Consider the following 12,092-nt stretch of genomic DNA (forward strand, 5'->3'; position numbering starts at 1 on the left):
AGGTCATTTCATTTTGGGGCTATTATAAATAAAGCGGCTATGAATATAGTTGAACAAGTGTCCTTGTTACCACTGGTGGAGCATCTTTTGGGTATATGCCCAGGATTGGTAAAGTTGGGTCTTGAGTAGAACTATTCTCAACTTTCTGATGCTCTATTCTGGAAAAGCACAATCTTTGTGGTTTATGTCCTGATACTTTTTGTCTCGATGAATGCTTATAAAATAAATTATCTAATATACAAAATGTGAAGGGAGTCTAGTATTGAGTCCATAGCATGAATATTATGCCTATTTTTTGGCCAAATTGAGAATTGAAGTTAAGACAGAATTTCACAGCAAAATGTATTGGACATTTGCAGTTTAGATTCTGGTAAATGTTAGATTTAGTAAAAGGATGCCATGTGATTCTTATGGGAAAAAAAGAAATATGTCTGTAGTATGTCTTGGGAAGTATCTGTATGTTGCCCAGCAAAAGTTCAAGGACAGGAATTGGTAAATTTATCTGAATGTTCCTTGAGTAAAGAGTGCTTCTATACATATGACTCAGTCACAAACAAGTAGTAAATTGTATGATTAAGCAGGCTGCTGTAGTAAATATTTAGTCTCATTTGGGGTTTTCTACTATGCCTTTCATTATTCAGTCTCCAGATAAGAGACACATAACTCTTATATTTACAAAAAAAAAAAAAAAAAAAAAAAAAAAAAAAAAAAAAAAAACCCTTAACAGGCACTCAATCTAGAGATACATATACTCTAAGTTATTATGTCTATTTTTCTGCCAATAACCCAAGTTATAATTTGCTATGTTTTATCTGGGCTGCTCTTCAATTGGCCAGCCCTCATGGCCATGTTTTCATGATTTTCTAACTCCATGGCATCTTCTACTCTTCCCACCTACTACCAATCTCTCTCCTTGTTGTCTCTCCTCTGAGCCCAAGTCCAGAAACCCAATCTCTGCCTATCTTTCTTCAGCCCAGCTATAACCTGTATGCATTTTTATTCACTAATCATTGATAATTTGGGGGCAAGGTTACATAGCACCACTTGGGTCTATGTGTTCATTCTCTCATCTCTGGGGGTAACCAGGCCTTGGGGGCCAGTGTTTAGCATTACAATACATAGCAAAAGACCTAACCTTAACAGTGGGCTTTTCACAATAAGTAACCATGCAGATTCTTAGAAGTTATAGACATCCTACATTTGAACCTAGACATATCTGAAGTTGTTGGCAAAATTTGACATCATTCACTTGATGGTTTTGCAAATATGCAGAAAGAAAGGAAGGCAAAGCTATGGACACTGACACCCTAATACCAAAAGAAATCTTGGGAGTCTTGCAATTGACTCCCAAGAAAAATTGACTTCCAAAATTAAAATTGGGAGTCATAGTACTTGCAGGAATCCTTGAGAGAATGGCTTCTCCACCTGTAATGGTGAAAACTATTATACAGTGGCGATAAAAAGCTTGGAGATGCCAGCAACACAGAATGTACAGAAAGAAAAGTTGAAGGCAGTGCATTTTCCCATACCAAGAGAGATTCCCTGTTTATGTGGCTAAAGATAGCAAGAATATATTTTTAGTAATCCATATTAAGGTAGAGTGTGCCATAGAATCTGATCTTGCTGCTGCAGGACTTACTCTTTTCCATGTTATGTATCTGCCTTACTTTGCTTCCTCCTTGCTTTGTCTCATTCATTTTGTTTGTGACTAGGTGTTTGCATTTGTTGTTAGAAGTATGTAACGTGATTTAAGATTTTGGCAATATTTGGAAATGGATAAAATTCATTTTCAATTATGAGACAATCAGGAGCATATTCATGACAGTTTGGAGGAAGTTGTAGCTCAATGCTGAAATGGAACTCATGCTCTCATGTGTTAAACAGTTGACATGATTAAAACTGAATTGGCAGCTGAGTTGGCAGTAGTGGCCTATTGGGCTATTACTTGTATTTTATATTGTGTGCTAATAGCTCCTCACTCTTTATTTTATGCATGTCTTCATGTAGTAAATCTTCACTGGCACCAATTTCTGCTACCAAGATTTACTACCAAAGTATCTATCACCATGTAATGTTAGAGTTAATACTCTCAAACTAGGGACCAAAATATCTTTAAGTGGTAATGCCAAGTCATGTTTACAGAGTTACAATATCTGACTCCTACATCATTTATGATTTCTTTGATCTGTACAAGAATTCTTTCAACAGTGACTTTACTATCACAGCATAGTACATCAAGATGGTGTTCTTCTATTTTACCATGTGACTCATAGTTATGCTTCATTTGATGACAGTAAACTACTTGACAGACATGACAGACATTTAGGACTAAAAGTTTTAAATGTTAGATCATGTAAGTGTTGTACAACATTTTTTTTTTTTTGGTTTTTTTTTTTGAGACAGGGTTTCTCTGTGTAGTCGTGGCTGTCCTGGAACTCACTCTGTAGCCCAGGCTGGCCTCGAACTCAGAAATCCGCCTGCCTCTGCCTCCCGAGTGCTGGGATTAAAGGCGTGCGCAAGCTTTCATTCCTTGAATGATGAGTTTCTAACAAAGCAATGACTAGTCTAATGTCTCCAGGAGGAAAGAATGCTATTATCTCCTTACAAACTTCATTGCTTTGAGAAGACATTTGAGTCAAAATTTAGTTAGAAAAGGCATTTGTGGCATGGGTATTACTTCCTGCTTACACAGGTTTATAGTGTGGTTTGTGGAGTAAATGGGGAATAGGATAGTGTAAGATGGATATAACAAAGAACCTCTGTAATATTGTGGACAGAATAGGCCTTACAATCAGCTGAAGTTTTATAAAAAGATTATCATTCTTATAATGAAACTGATCAGTGTGCAGTGAGACCATCAGGAAGGTCTCTGGAGTGAAACACTGCATCTGTCAATGTCTCTAGACATATTCTCACTTGAATGAACTTCCTTGAGATAGACGGAGTGTGAAAACAAAACCTCCTGTTGCTTTTCTAGAAAAGAACGTCTTGGGGAGTATTATTTCCATTGTCAAAAGACATGCAGTCATAGAGAGAAGTAAAAAGTTCATACATCAACTTGATAATGAACTTGCTGTCTATGAGATGGTGACAGTGCCATGTAGGGTTCAAGTGTCACAGAGTTATGAGAGCTTGTATCTCAATTATTATTAAAAGTCTGTGATTTCAGCCAATGTGAAGAAAGAACATCTATTCGGGAAATCTATGAGCTGGTACGGCTTGAGAATGTAGTGGAAAGCCCTAATTGCAAGGAAGAATTACTGACCTAGAGGTGCCAGGAATCTGAGTCATCTGCTCAGAATAGCTGGTAGCTTTAAGTTATGTCTTCTTGGGGAGAGAAAGACAAAGAATATGTACTATGTCTGTCAAGGCCACAGGGTGGTGCTAAGTCTCTTGGAGCACAGATAATGAAAGCATGTTCCCCAGATACTTCACACAAAGCTTTATGATTTAATGCTTATTCTTTAAAGTTAAATCATTGCTTCTTTTGTATTCCACTCTTCCTTTTGGTAACAAAAATTTCTATTTTGTACCATTGTGCTTTGGAAGTGTGTAACTTTTTGTGAATCTCTCAGATTCATCGCCAGCTGTCCTTGCTTTGTGTTTCAGAGGGGATTTTGGACTTGGGCTTTTGATCACTTGAAACTGTTAAGATAGTAAAGACTGGAATTATAAGGAATTCCTATCTAAGGAATTAATTTATAAGGAATTAATTTGTGTTTTTAGGCTGTAGTCTACTGAATTATTGTCATGGCATCCTGAGTGTCCTAAAACAATAACGCTTTCGTTCCTTATCTCTGAGGATAGTTTTCATTTTTAGAACTCTTTCATTTGCTCCACTATGCTTGAGACAATCCCATTATAAATTTAGTAGTCATTAGTCATTCCAGACAATACAGGAAAGCATTGGTAGGATCTTCTATAACAAATGTTTAGTTTGCTTATCTATGACTGAATGGTGTGTGGTGGAAAACAGCTGGAAAATCATGGTTGTCTCATTCTTTGGGCTGAGAAAAGAGTAAGTGGCTGCTGTGTGGTCAGCAGAATATGACAACAGTAGAGTACAACTATATTCTGAAAATTTACATGATATAGATTTTTAAAATATAGCTTAGATTTTTATACAATCCTGTGTTGATTATAGGGCTGGTTAGGGTAAGTGACACAGAAGCCAAAAATACTGGGAAAAAAAAAACAAATATAAAATTTGTGTTTACAAAGAAATCCTTCAAGGGCCAGAGTCTTGGCTCAGATGTTTAGAGTACATACAGTTCTTGCAAAATATCAGAACTTGGTTCGCAGCACACATGTCAGAGAGCTCACAGTGCACTGTAACTGCAATACAAGTATATCAGACATCTCTAATTGTTAAATGCACCTTTCTTATATGCAAAAACCTCCATACAGGAATGCACATATAAGTAATTAAAAACAAAAGTAGTTCCTAAAATATTCTTCACTGAGAGTTTTCAGTTACTCATCGCTATGAAAATTCCATGCTCTGAGTACTAAAGGCAAACAAAACAAAACAAATTCCAAGGCCATGCCTATCTTCAATTTCTGTGACAAAAAACAAAGTAATAGGCTTAGCCCCCTTATGGTTAGTGACTGAGGAAGAATACTTGTCAGAGAATCAGAAATCAGGACTGCGCATGCTGAATTACTTTAATTACTGCTGTACAAAGTAACACTTGTAGATGTTGGTGAGTGATAATACCTGTAGTTTCATGTGTCCTACCATAAGATATGGGTGTACAATCTACCATTAAGCCAGTCTGAACATGTGTGTATAGCAGACACATCTCCACCAAAATGTATCCTACTTGCTAATAAAGCATTAATAATTATTATGCAAAATGTCAGTGATGATTGTACTTGCTTTCTCCATTGTCTGCTCAGTAACTCACACAGTACAGAAGGAGATCTGTAGGCTTTTATAAAGGTAGGTGAATGATGACGACTTTACAATGATCCTAGTACAGTCGGTTTAGTTCTCTGGCTATGTTTTCATTTTGTGCCAAGTTCAGAGAATGCTCCCTAATATTAATTTGTTCTTGGTTCAGAACCAAGACAATCTCATTTCCTTTCAAGTATCAATCCTTAGTCACCAACCATAAGGGGAATAAGCCTATTACTTTGTTTTTGTCACGGAATTTGAAAGTAGGCATGGCCCTTAGTGACAAATATCTTGGTAAATGTATTAACCATCCCTTCCTGGCCCTCTTTTCCTAATGATCAAAGTCCTAAGCTCCCCTGTCTTTTCAAGTGTTTGAGGATGAATAGCTGGCTACTGTATGTGCTCAAGGGCCTTTGTTTGAAAGACAGATTTCCAGCTACACACAGTTCTTCACAGAAGTTGATGTCTTGTTTGTGGACCCACTGTTCATTTGAACCCTTTAACAAGTAATGAGCCAACCATTATTGCCTTCCAGGTGACACAGTCATTTTAGTTTCTACCTAGACAAGGGGAAACCAATTGATACATAGTGTGGCTTCCTGCTACAATTTCTATTAATTTTGGAAGTTTCTTTTTTTGCATGCATTTTGTGTTAATTTGTGCCTACAAATGTTGTAGTAGTTGAAGAAAATCATGTTTAATTTGAAAATGGCCTGACATGGTCTTTTATGGGAAAGTCACATTAAGGTTCAGTATGAAAAATCTTTATATTTACTATTTTCGGTTTCAGAAACCATTTGGACCTTGTTTGTATCATTCTTTGGATACCCATGTTAGATAAGCAACGTTAGTCTTTTGAAGATCCACAGAATTCTTGGCATTGTTCCCTCCACTTTTATGTATGTATTGTTGTTATTGAATGCTAGCCACAGGACCTGAAATATTTGTTTCCTTGGAGAATGTTCATTTATTTGTTTAGCCTCTCTTATCCTTCATAATATTTATAGACTTTTTAATTTTGTTTGAGTATAAAATATCATGGGTAGAGTCATGTGTAAAACAACTTGGTCTCTAAGTGTTATAATTATTGTGGGAAATGGTAGATATTTGGAAAAGCATAATAGGAGAAAATGGCTGATTAGATTCATGCATTTAAAGCCCAAAGTCCTTTGATATTTCTTAATTATTACCTTCTATGACATAGACAATGACCACTACACTGTTATAATTAGGTTCCTGTCCAGATCAGAAGGTCAAGCAAGTATGGGAAAAATTTGATGACATGCATGCTAAAATAAAACTTACCTTTTAAATTTGCTCTTCCAGGAATCTTTTTTTTTCACACATAAGTACATTTTAGCCAAAGAGGAAACTTCATTATTATGATAAACTAGCCCATGTGATTATTAAACTTTAGCAAGAAGAATCTGGAAAATTTAGAGAAGATAGCAATAGAAACCCCAGGAACCATAAACTGTTAATGGACAACTCATTTGAGACCTCAGAGGTCCATTTTGTTAATAAGAATAAGGACAGTGAAGGCTGGGTATATAAAGTATAAGGAACTCTCTATCTGTACAAGGAATAAATGTCTTGCAGCCTCTATTCTGCAAAGCAGATTTCTACAATGATGCATGTCTGCATATTTTGTTTCTAGCTGAATGGTCAAGAAATTGTCTTTACAAAATGCAAAATATAAAGGTAATGCAGAACTAAGTCTTTGACAGGAATATTATGCCTACTTTTGCCATATTTATAATTGAAATCAAGAGAGAATTTCAAAGCAAAATACTGGATATTTACAGTTTGGATGAAAAAGACTGTGAAATTTGGGTTTATAAAGATAAGCTTCTACCATGGAAAGCATGTGGTTTACATGAGACAACAAAAAATATATCTGTAGTATGTCTTGGGAATTAACCATATGTCAGCCATCAAAAGTTCAAGGACAGGAAGTGATAAACTTCCCTGAATATCTCTTGGGTAGACAGTGCTTCTACACATGTGATTCAGCCACAGCCACCTAAGAAATTGCAGCAATCAGTGATCTTTCATCATATTCAGTTTTACAGACCTCAGAACTTGCAGGCATTATCCATTTGAGCCTAGATATGGCTGAAGGTAGGGGCACTGGTCATGTCCTCCTGTCTTAGTCAGGGTTTCTATTCCTGCACAAACATCATGACCGAGAAGCAAGTTGGGGAGGAAAGAATTTATTCAGCTTACACTTCCACATTGCTGTTCATCACTAAAGGAAGTCAGGACTGTAACTCAAGCAGTTCAGGAACCAGGAGCTGATGCAGAGGCCATGGAGGGATGTTCTTTACTGGCTTGCTTCCCCTGGCTTGCTCAGCCTGCTCTCTTATAGAACCAAGACTACCAGCCCAGAGATGGCACCACCCACAAGGGTACCTCCTGTCCTGGATCACTAATTGAGAAAATGCCTTGCAGCTGGATCTCATGGAGAGATTTCCCCAACTTTTCTCTGTGATAACTCCAGCAAGTGTCAAGTTGACACAAAACTAGCCAGTACACCTCCCTACCAATCTATAAGTTGTATGAAAACACTAAAGGGATTTTCAGCCCCACCCTGGGCAGTGTCATGGGCACTCACAGTAATAATGATTGATCTTTTTCAAACATCGCTGGTGGAGCAGATTAATGATTTAGTCACAACCCTTAGAAGGAGTTAAGAGATATAAATTGTTAATAAAGTTAGGGGTAAAATTTTTTTAAGTTGCTTTGACATTGAAAACAATGAGGGAACAATTTAAAGTTCAGAAAGGCATATTTGTAATAATTGAGCAAGGGATTTTTGAGGTCAAGGAACAAGAACAATGGCAGCCCAACTAGGAGCTGATTAAACTTTCTTGCTAAAACTGGCCTGACGGTCAGGGTGATGATTAATTTTTTTCATACCCATTTTTGCCCTCAGCTTCCTAATACCATTTAATGAAAAATTGTTAATAATTAAGTGTGTACCCTGAATATTTAAAGTAGAAATGATTGATTTTTATACATAACTATATATATAACTATATATGTATATATATGTGTGTGTGTGTAAGTTTAGCTTTGTATTTCTTCTTTAATCACATTTTAAAGAACTTTTAAAGATAAATAATAAAATAAATGATTCTTGCTTTGTAACCACAAATTGCAGCCTGCCAGTAAGAGAAACTGAGTAAGAAAAATATCTTGCTTGCTCACACTTTGTTAATCTATAACAAATTTCTTAGACATGAATGCATAAGGGTTCTTAGGAGTAATTTGTTTTTCACCTGTTATATATAAGATGTTTAATCATGTAAGGGCATTGGGGAATGTGCTCTTGTTTTTCATTTTTATATATACTTGTTGTAATTATTCACTTAAAGAAAAATACAATGTAACCACATTGTAATTTTTATATTGCTTGAAAGATTTTGCTGAAATATATAAGCTGTGGAAGAAGAAATGAAGTTGTTAATGCTCGTTAGAGCCTTGCTTTATCTACTCTGTGTGTGTGTGTTTGTGTGTGTGTGTGTGTGTGTGTGTGTCTGATTTATGTTAATCACTGACTCTACATCTCCTCCTTGGATTGTTGTGCAAACTGCTGGAGCTGGCCTTTAGCAGAATAGCCCTACCCACCACTGACCCACAATTGTCACCACTTGAGTCACCTCTTTTAATATAGTCTGACAAGTTGTGAGAACTGTGTGATATTCCATCTGAATCAATGAAGGTGGCTCCAGGGAAGAATTCTAGTAAAAGAAGATATATAGCTGGCACTGGCCATCTTCTCTAACCAGGCAAGTCTTACAGTCTACCCATCTACCCACAAAACCTTTGATCTATAAATTGTCCTACCTGCAAGATGTGCAGGGGCAATGGTCCACAGAACTTGTGGGAGTGACCAACCCATTACTAGTCTAACTTGAGGTTCATGCCATGAGATGAAGCCCATGCTGAACACTGCCTCGATGGTCAGGAACTGGGGTTTGGATATCCCAGAGGCCTGAGATAGAACCAGACATGCCTGTCTTAAAGAAAAAAATAATCAATGAAATGATTTTTTTATATTCTACTATACTGAAAGATCATTGGGTAGCACAATCATCTTAGAAGTTTCATCCACTAATTAATGGGAACATATACACAGTCAAACATCAGACAGAACTTGGGATCGTCAAAATGGGAGGAGAGATTTTAAGAGTCAGAGGGTTTCCAGAATACCAGGAGGATATAGCCCACAGAATCAACTAAACAGGGCTCATAAGGGTTCATAGAGACTGAAGAGAAAATCATAGAGACTGAAGAGAAAGTCATAGAGACTGAAGAGAAAGTCATAGAGCCTACACAGATCTGCTCTAGCTTCTTTGCATATCTGTTATGTTAGTGTAACTTGGTGTTTTTGTGAGACTTCTAACAGTAGGATAGGTGGGTGTCTCTGACTCTTACCTACTCTTGGAAACTTTTTCTCCTACTGGGTTGCCTCAGCCAGTCTAGATGGGAGGAACTGTGCCTAGTCTTATTGTAACTTGATAGGCTGTGTTCAATTGATATAACTGGGAGGCTTCTTTTTTATGAAGGGAAATCGTAGAGGAGTAAATGTGGGGGAGAGGAGAGACAGAAAGAGATGAAGAGTGGGAGGGGTGGGGTGAGTGAGGAGGAGAGGAAGGAGGGGGTAAACTGCAATCAAGACATATAGTATGAGAGACAAAAACACATGTTGGTGACAGCAGTGGAGTGGGCACTTGGGCAGGATATTGTAGGCTGTGCTGTGGCCCGACAGGCCCTGATTGTGGGCAGGCACTGGTGCACTCAGTTGCTGGCCATGGCCAAAGGGTCAGTGTTGCTGTCTGTGGTCAGAGGAACAGAGTCCCTCCTGTTGGTGGCCACAGCAATGTCAGAAAGGCATCTGTGCAGAAGGCAAAATGCTGGAGATAGTTGGCTTGTTCAAGGTGAAACAATCAAAAGGAAAATATGAGACTGCACAGCTATTTCTTCATACTGTTTTTGGTCTCAGAAGGAGTGTCCTGTTTCCCTGTCCAGCCAGGCTGTATGACCGGGATGTGGCTTCTGTAGCTCCAGAAAAAGCAGAGAATACTGCTGGCCATCTTTAGAGAGGTAGAAAGCAAGACTCACTCTGACCCTCATCCACATATTATGTTTACTCCCCCTGGGTTGAAAAACCCATCCTGCCAGAGCTATGTTAGAATAGGACTGGGAAATCCCACACACCCCTATGCCAAAATTCCAGGCAAAGAAGCTTAGATCACATCAGTGTTGTTGTTTTTCTTACACTAAGGAGATGTTTCCAGTCAAAGAAGATGGATGCCCAACTTGAGACTCCTGCTGCTGTGCTTTCTCGGGCTCAATGACTAGACCCCACTAAATGGCAGAGGATCTGGATGTCAAAGCACCAACTAGAGGCTAAAGGGGGTGTAGAGGTAAAGGGACAAACAGAAAACAAACAACAGGGAGCTGGGATTCGAATGTTAAAGGCTTCTCAGGAACAACGGAGAAAATAGACTAATAGCCTCATGGTGAAACATTCTGAAGTCTGTGGAAAAGACTCAAAGCTAAAGCCTAAATTTAGCTAATACATTGGGTTGTTATTTCAGTTCCAGTGAGATCTGGAAGAACTAGTAGTTGCTGATCACTGAGGTGCCTGACGCAAGCATCTTAGAGCTATTTATGCATTTAAGACTGAGATTAACAGAAAATGCCAAATTATTGAGTCACATTTCCCATTTCCCCTGCTCCATTAAGTCTCATGGGCTGCTTTGAGAGCCCAGTCCTTGGCCTGGCATCTGCCCAGTGGCTCTGAAAAGCAAGCTGTGTGCAACCATTTGGTAATCATAAGAGTGGTCAAGGGATGAAGCTGACAACCTCTCTTCATTCTTAAGGACTGCTGATGGCCACACACTTCATTAGACTTACAAATGGCTCCCTCCAGTGATAACATTCTTCTGGGAAGAATCCCATTAACAGGGCCAAGCCCAACAAAGAAGAGGAGGAAAACCAAAGTCCAAAGGAAGAATTTACACCCAGATTAGACCCTGATACTTCACAACTTGGGCCTTTCCAGGTGAACTTTGATACTCCCTCTATATTCTCAGGATCATCATTAAATAGACCTAATTCCTTATTACAAGGCTTTCCCACACTTTCTATACTCTTGAGCATTTGGCAGATCAAATGCTGAAACAGGCAGTGTTCTGATTACTTTTCTATAACCAGAAATGCCAGTTCATTCCTCGATTCTTCATGGAACAGCAAGGAGGGGAGAGTTACCAGGAGAAAATGCATTGATTCCCAGGTTTGTCCAGTACTAGGCAGAGGGAATTTTCCAGGTTCTCTTTGTCCCTTCTGGAAATTCCTCTTATGGCACCAGGCTTCTGACTATTCTTACTTCCAGGGCAGGATTCCCTAAGAAACTTCACATATACTATTGCCCTATTTCATCTTTGTATTTTTCTCAAGTGTTCTACATAGCTCTCCTGCTTGTCTAAATCTTACTGTCTCACAAGGTTTATGTATAGCAAATATATTTCATGGAATCTTCTCCAACTGTTCCCCCTTGCATTTTTGTGTTAAACTGCAGTGTCTTTGAGTGGATATTTTCTCTGATTACATCAAAAACAAATGTAGGTTTCACAGCCATCCATGTCTTTGTCAACATAGTTTCTTCTTACACTATTTGAGTTAATTAGTATACCTGAGCAAGGGGCCCTTTCTGTTTCTTTTTCACTGTGTGTGTGTGTGTGTCTGTGTGTGTGTGTCTGTGTGTGTGAGTGAGTGTGTGTGTTTATCAGAAAAAAATACCATCAGCTGTTGATAAGCACTTGATGAGTAAGTGAATAAATATACTATTTAGTACTAATGCTAAGAGAGATAAGTCTTCAAGCTTATAAAACAGACTGAACTCCCCAGTCTTTTTTTTTTAATGTTCTTTTTTTAATTGGGTATTTATTTCATTTACATTTCCAATGCTATCCCAAAAGTACCCCACATGCTCCCCAACCCACTCCCCCACCCACCCATTCCCAATTCTTGGCCCTGTCGTTCCCCTGTACTGAGGCATATAAAGTTTGCACGACCAATGGGCCTCTCTTTCCACTGATGGCCAACTAGGCCATCTTCTGATTCATATGCAGCTAGAGACACGAGCTCGGGAGGGTGGGGTGGGGTGTACTGGTTAGTTCATATT

This window comes from Mus caroli, chromosome 6 (genome assembly GCF_900094665.2).
Source record: "Mus caroli chromosome 6, CAROLI_EIJ_v1.1, whole genome shotgun sequence".
Classification (NCBI taxonomy): domain Eukaryota; kingdom Metazoa; phylum Chordata; class Mammalia; order Rodentia; family Muridae; genus Mus; species Mus caroli.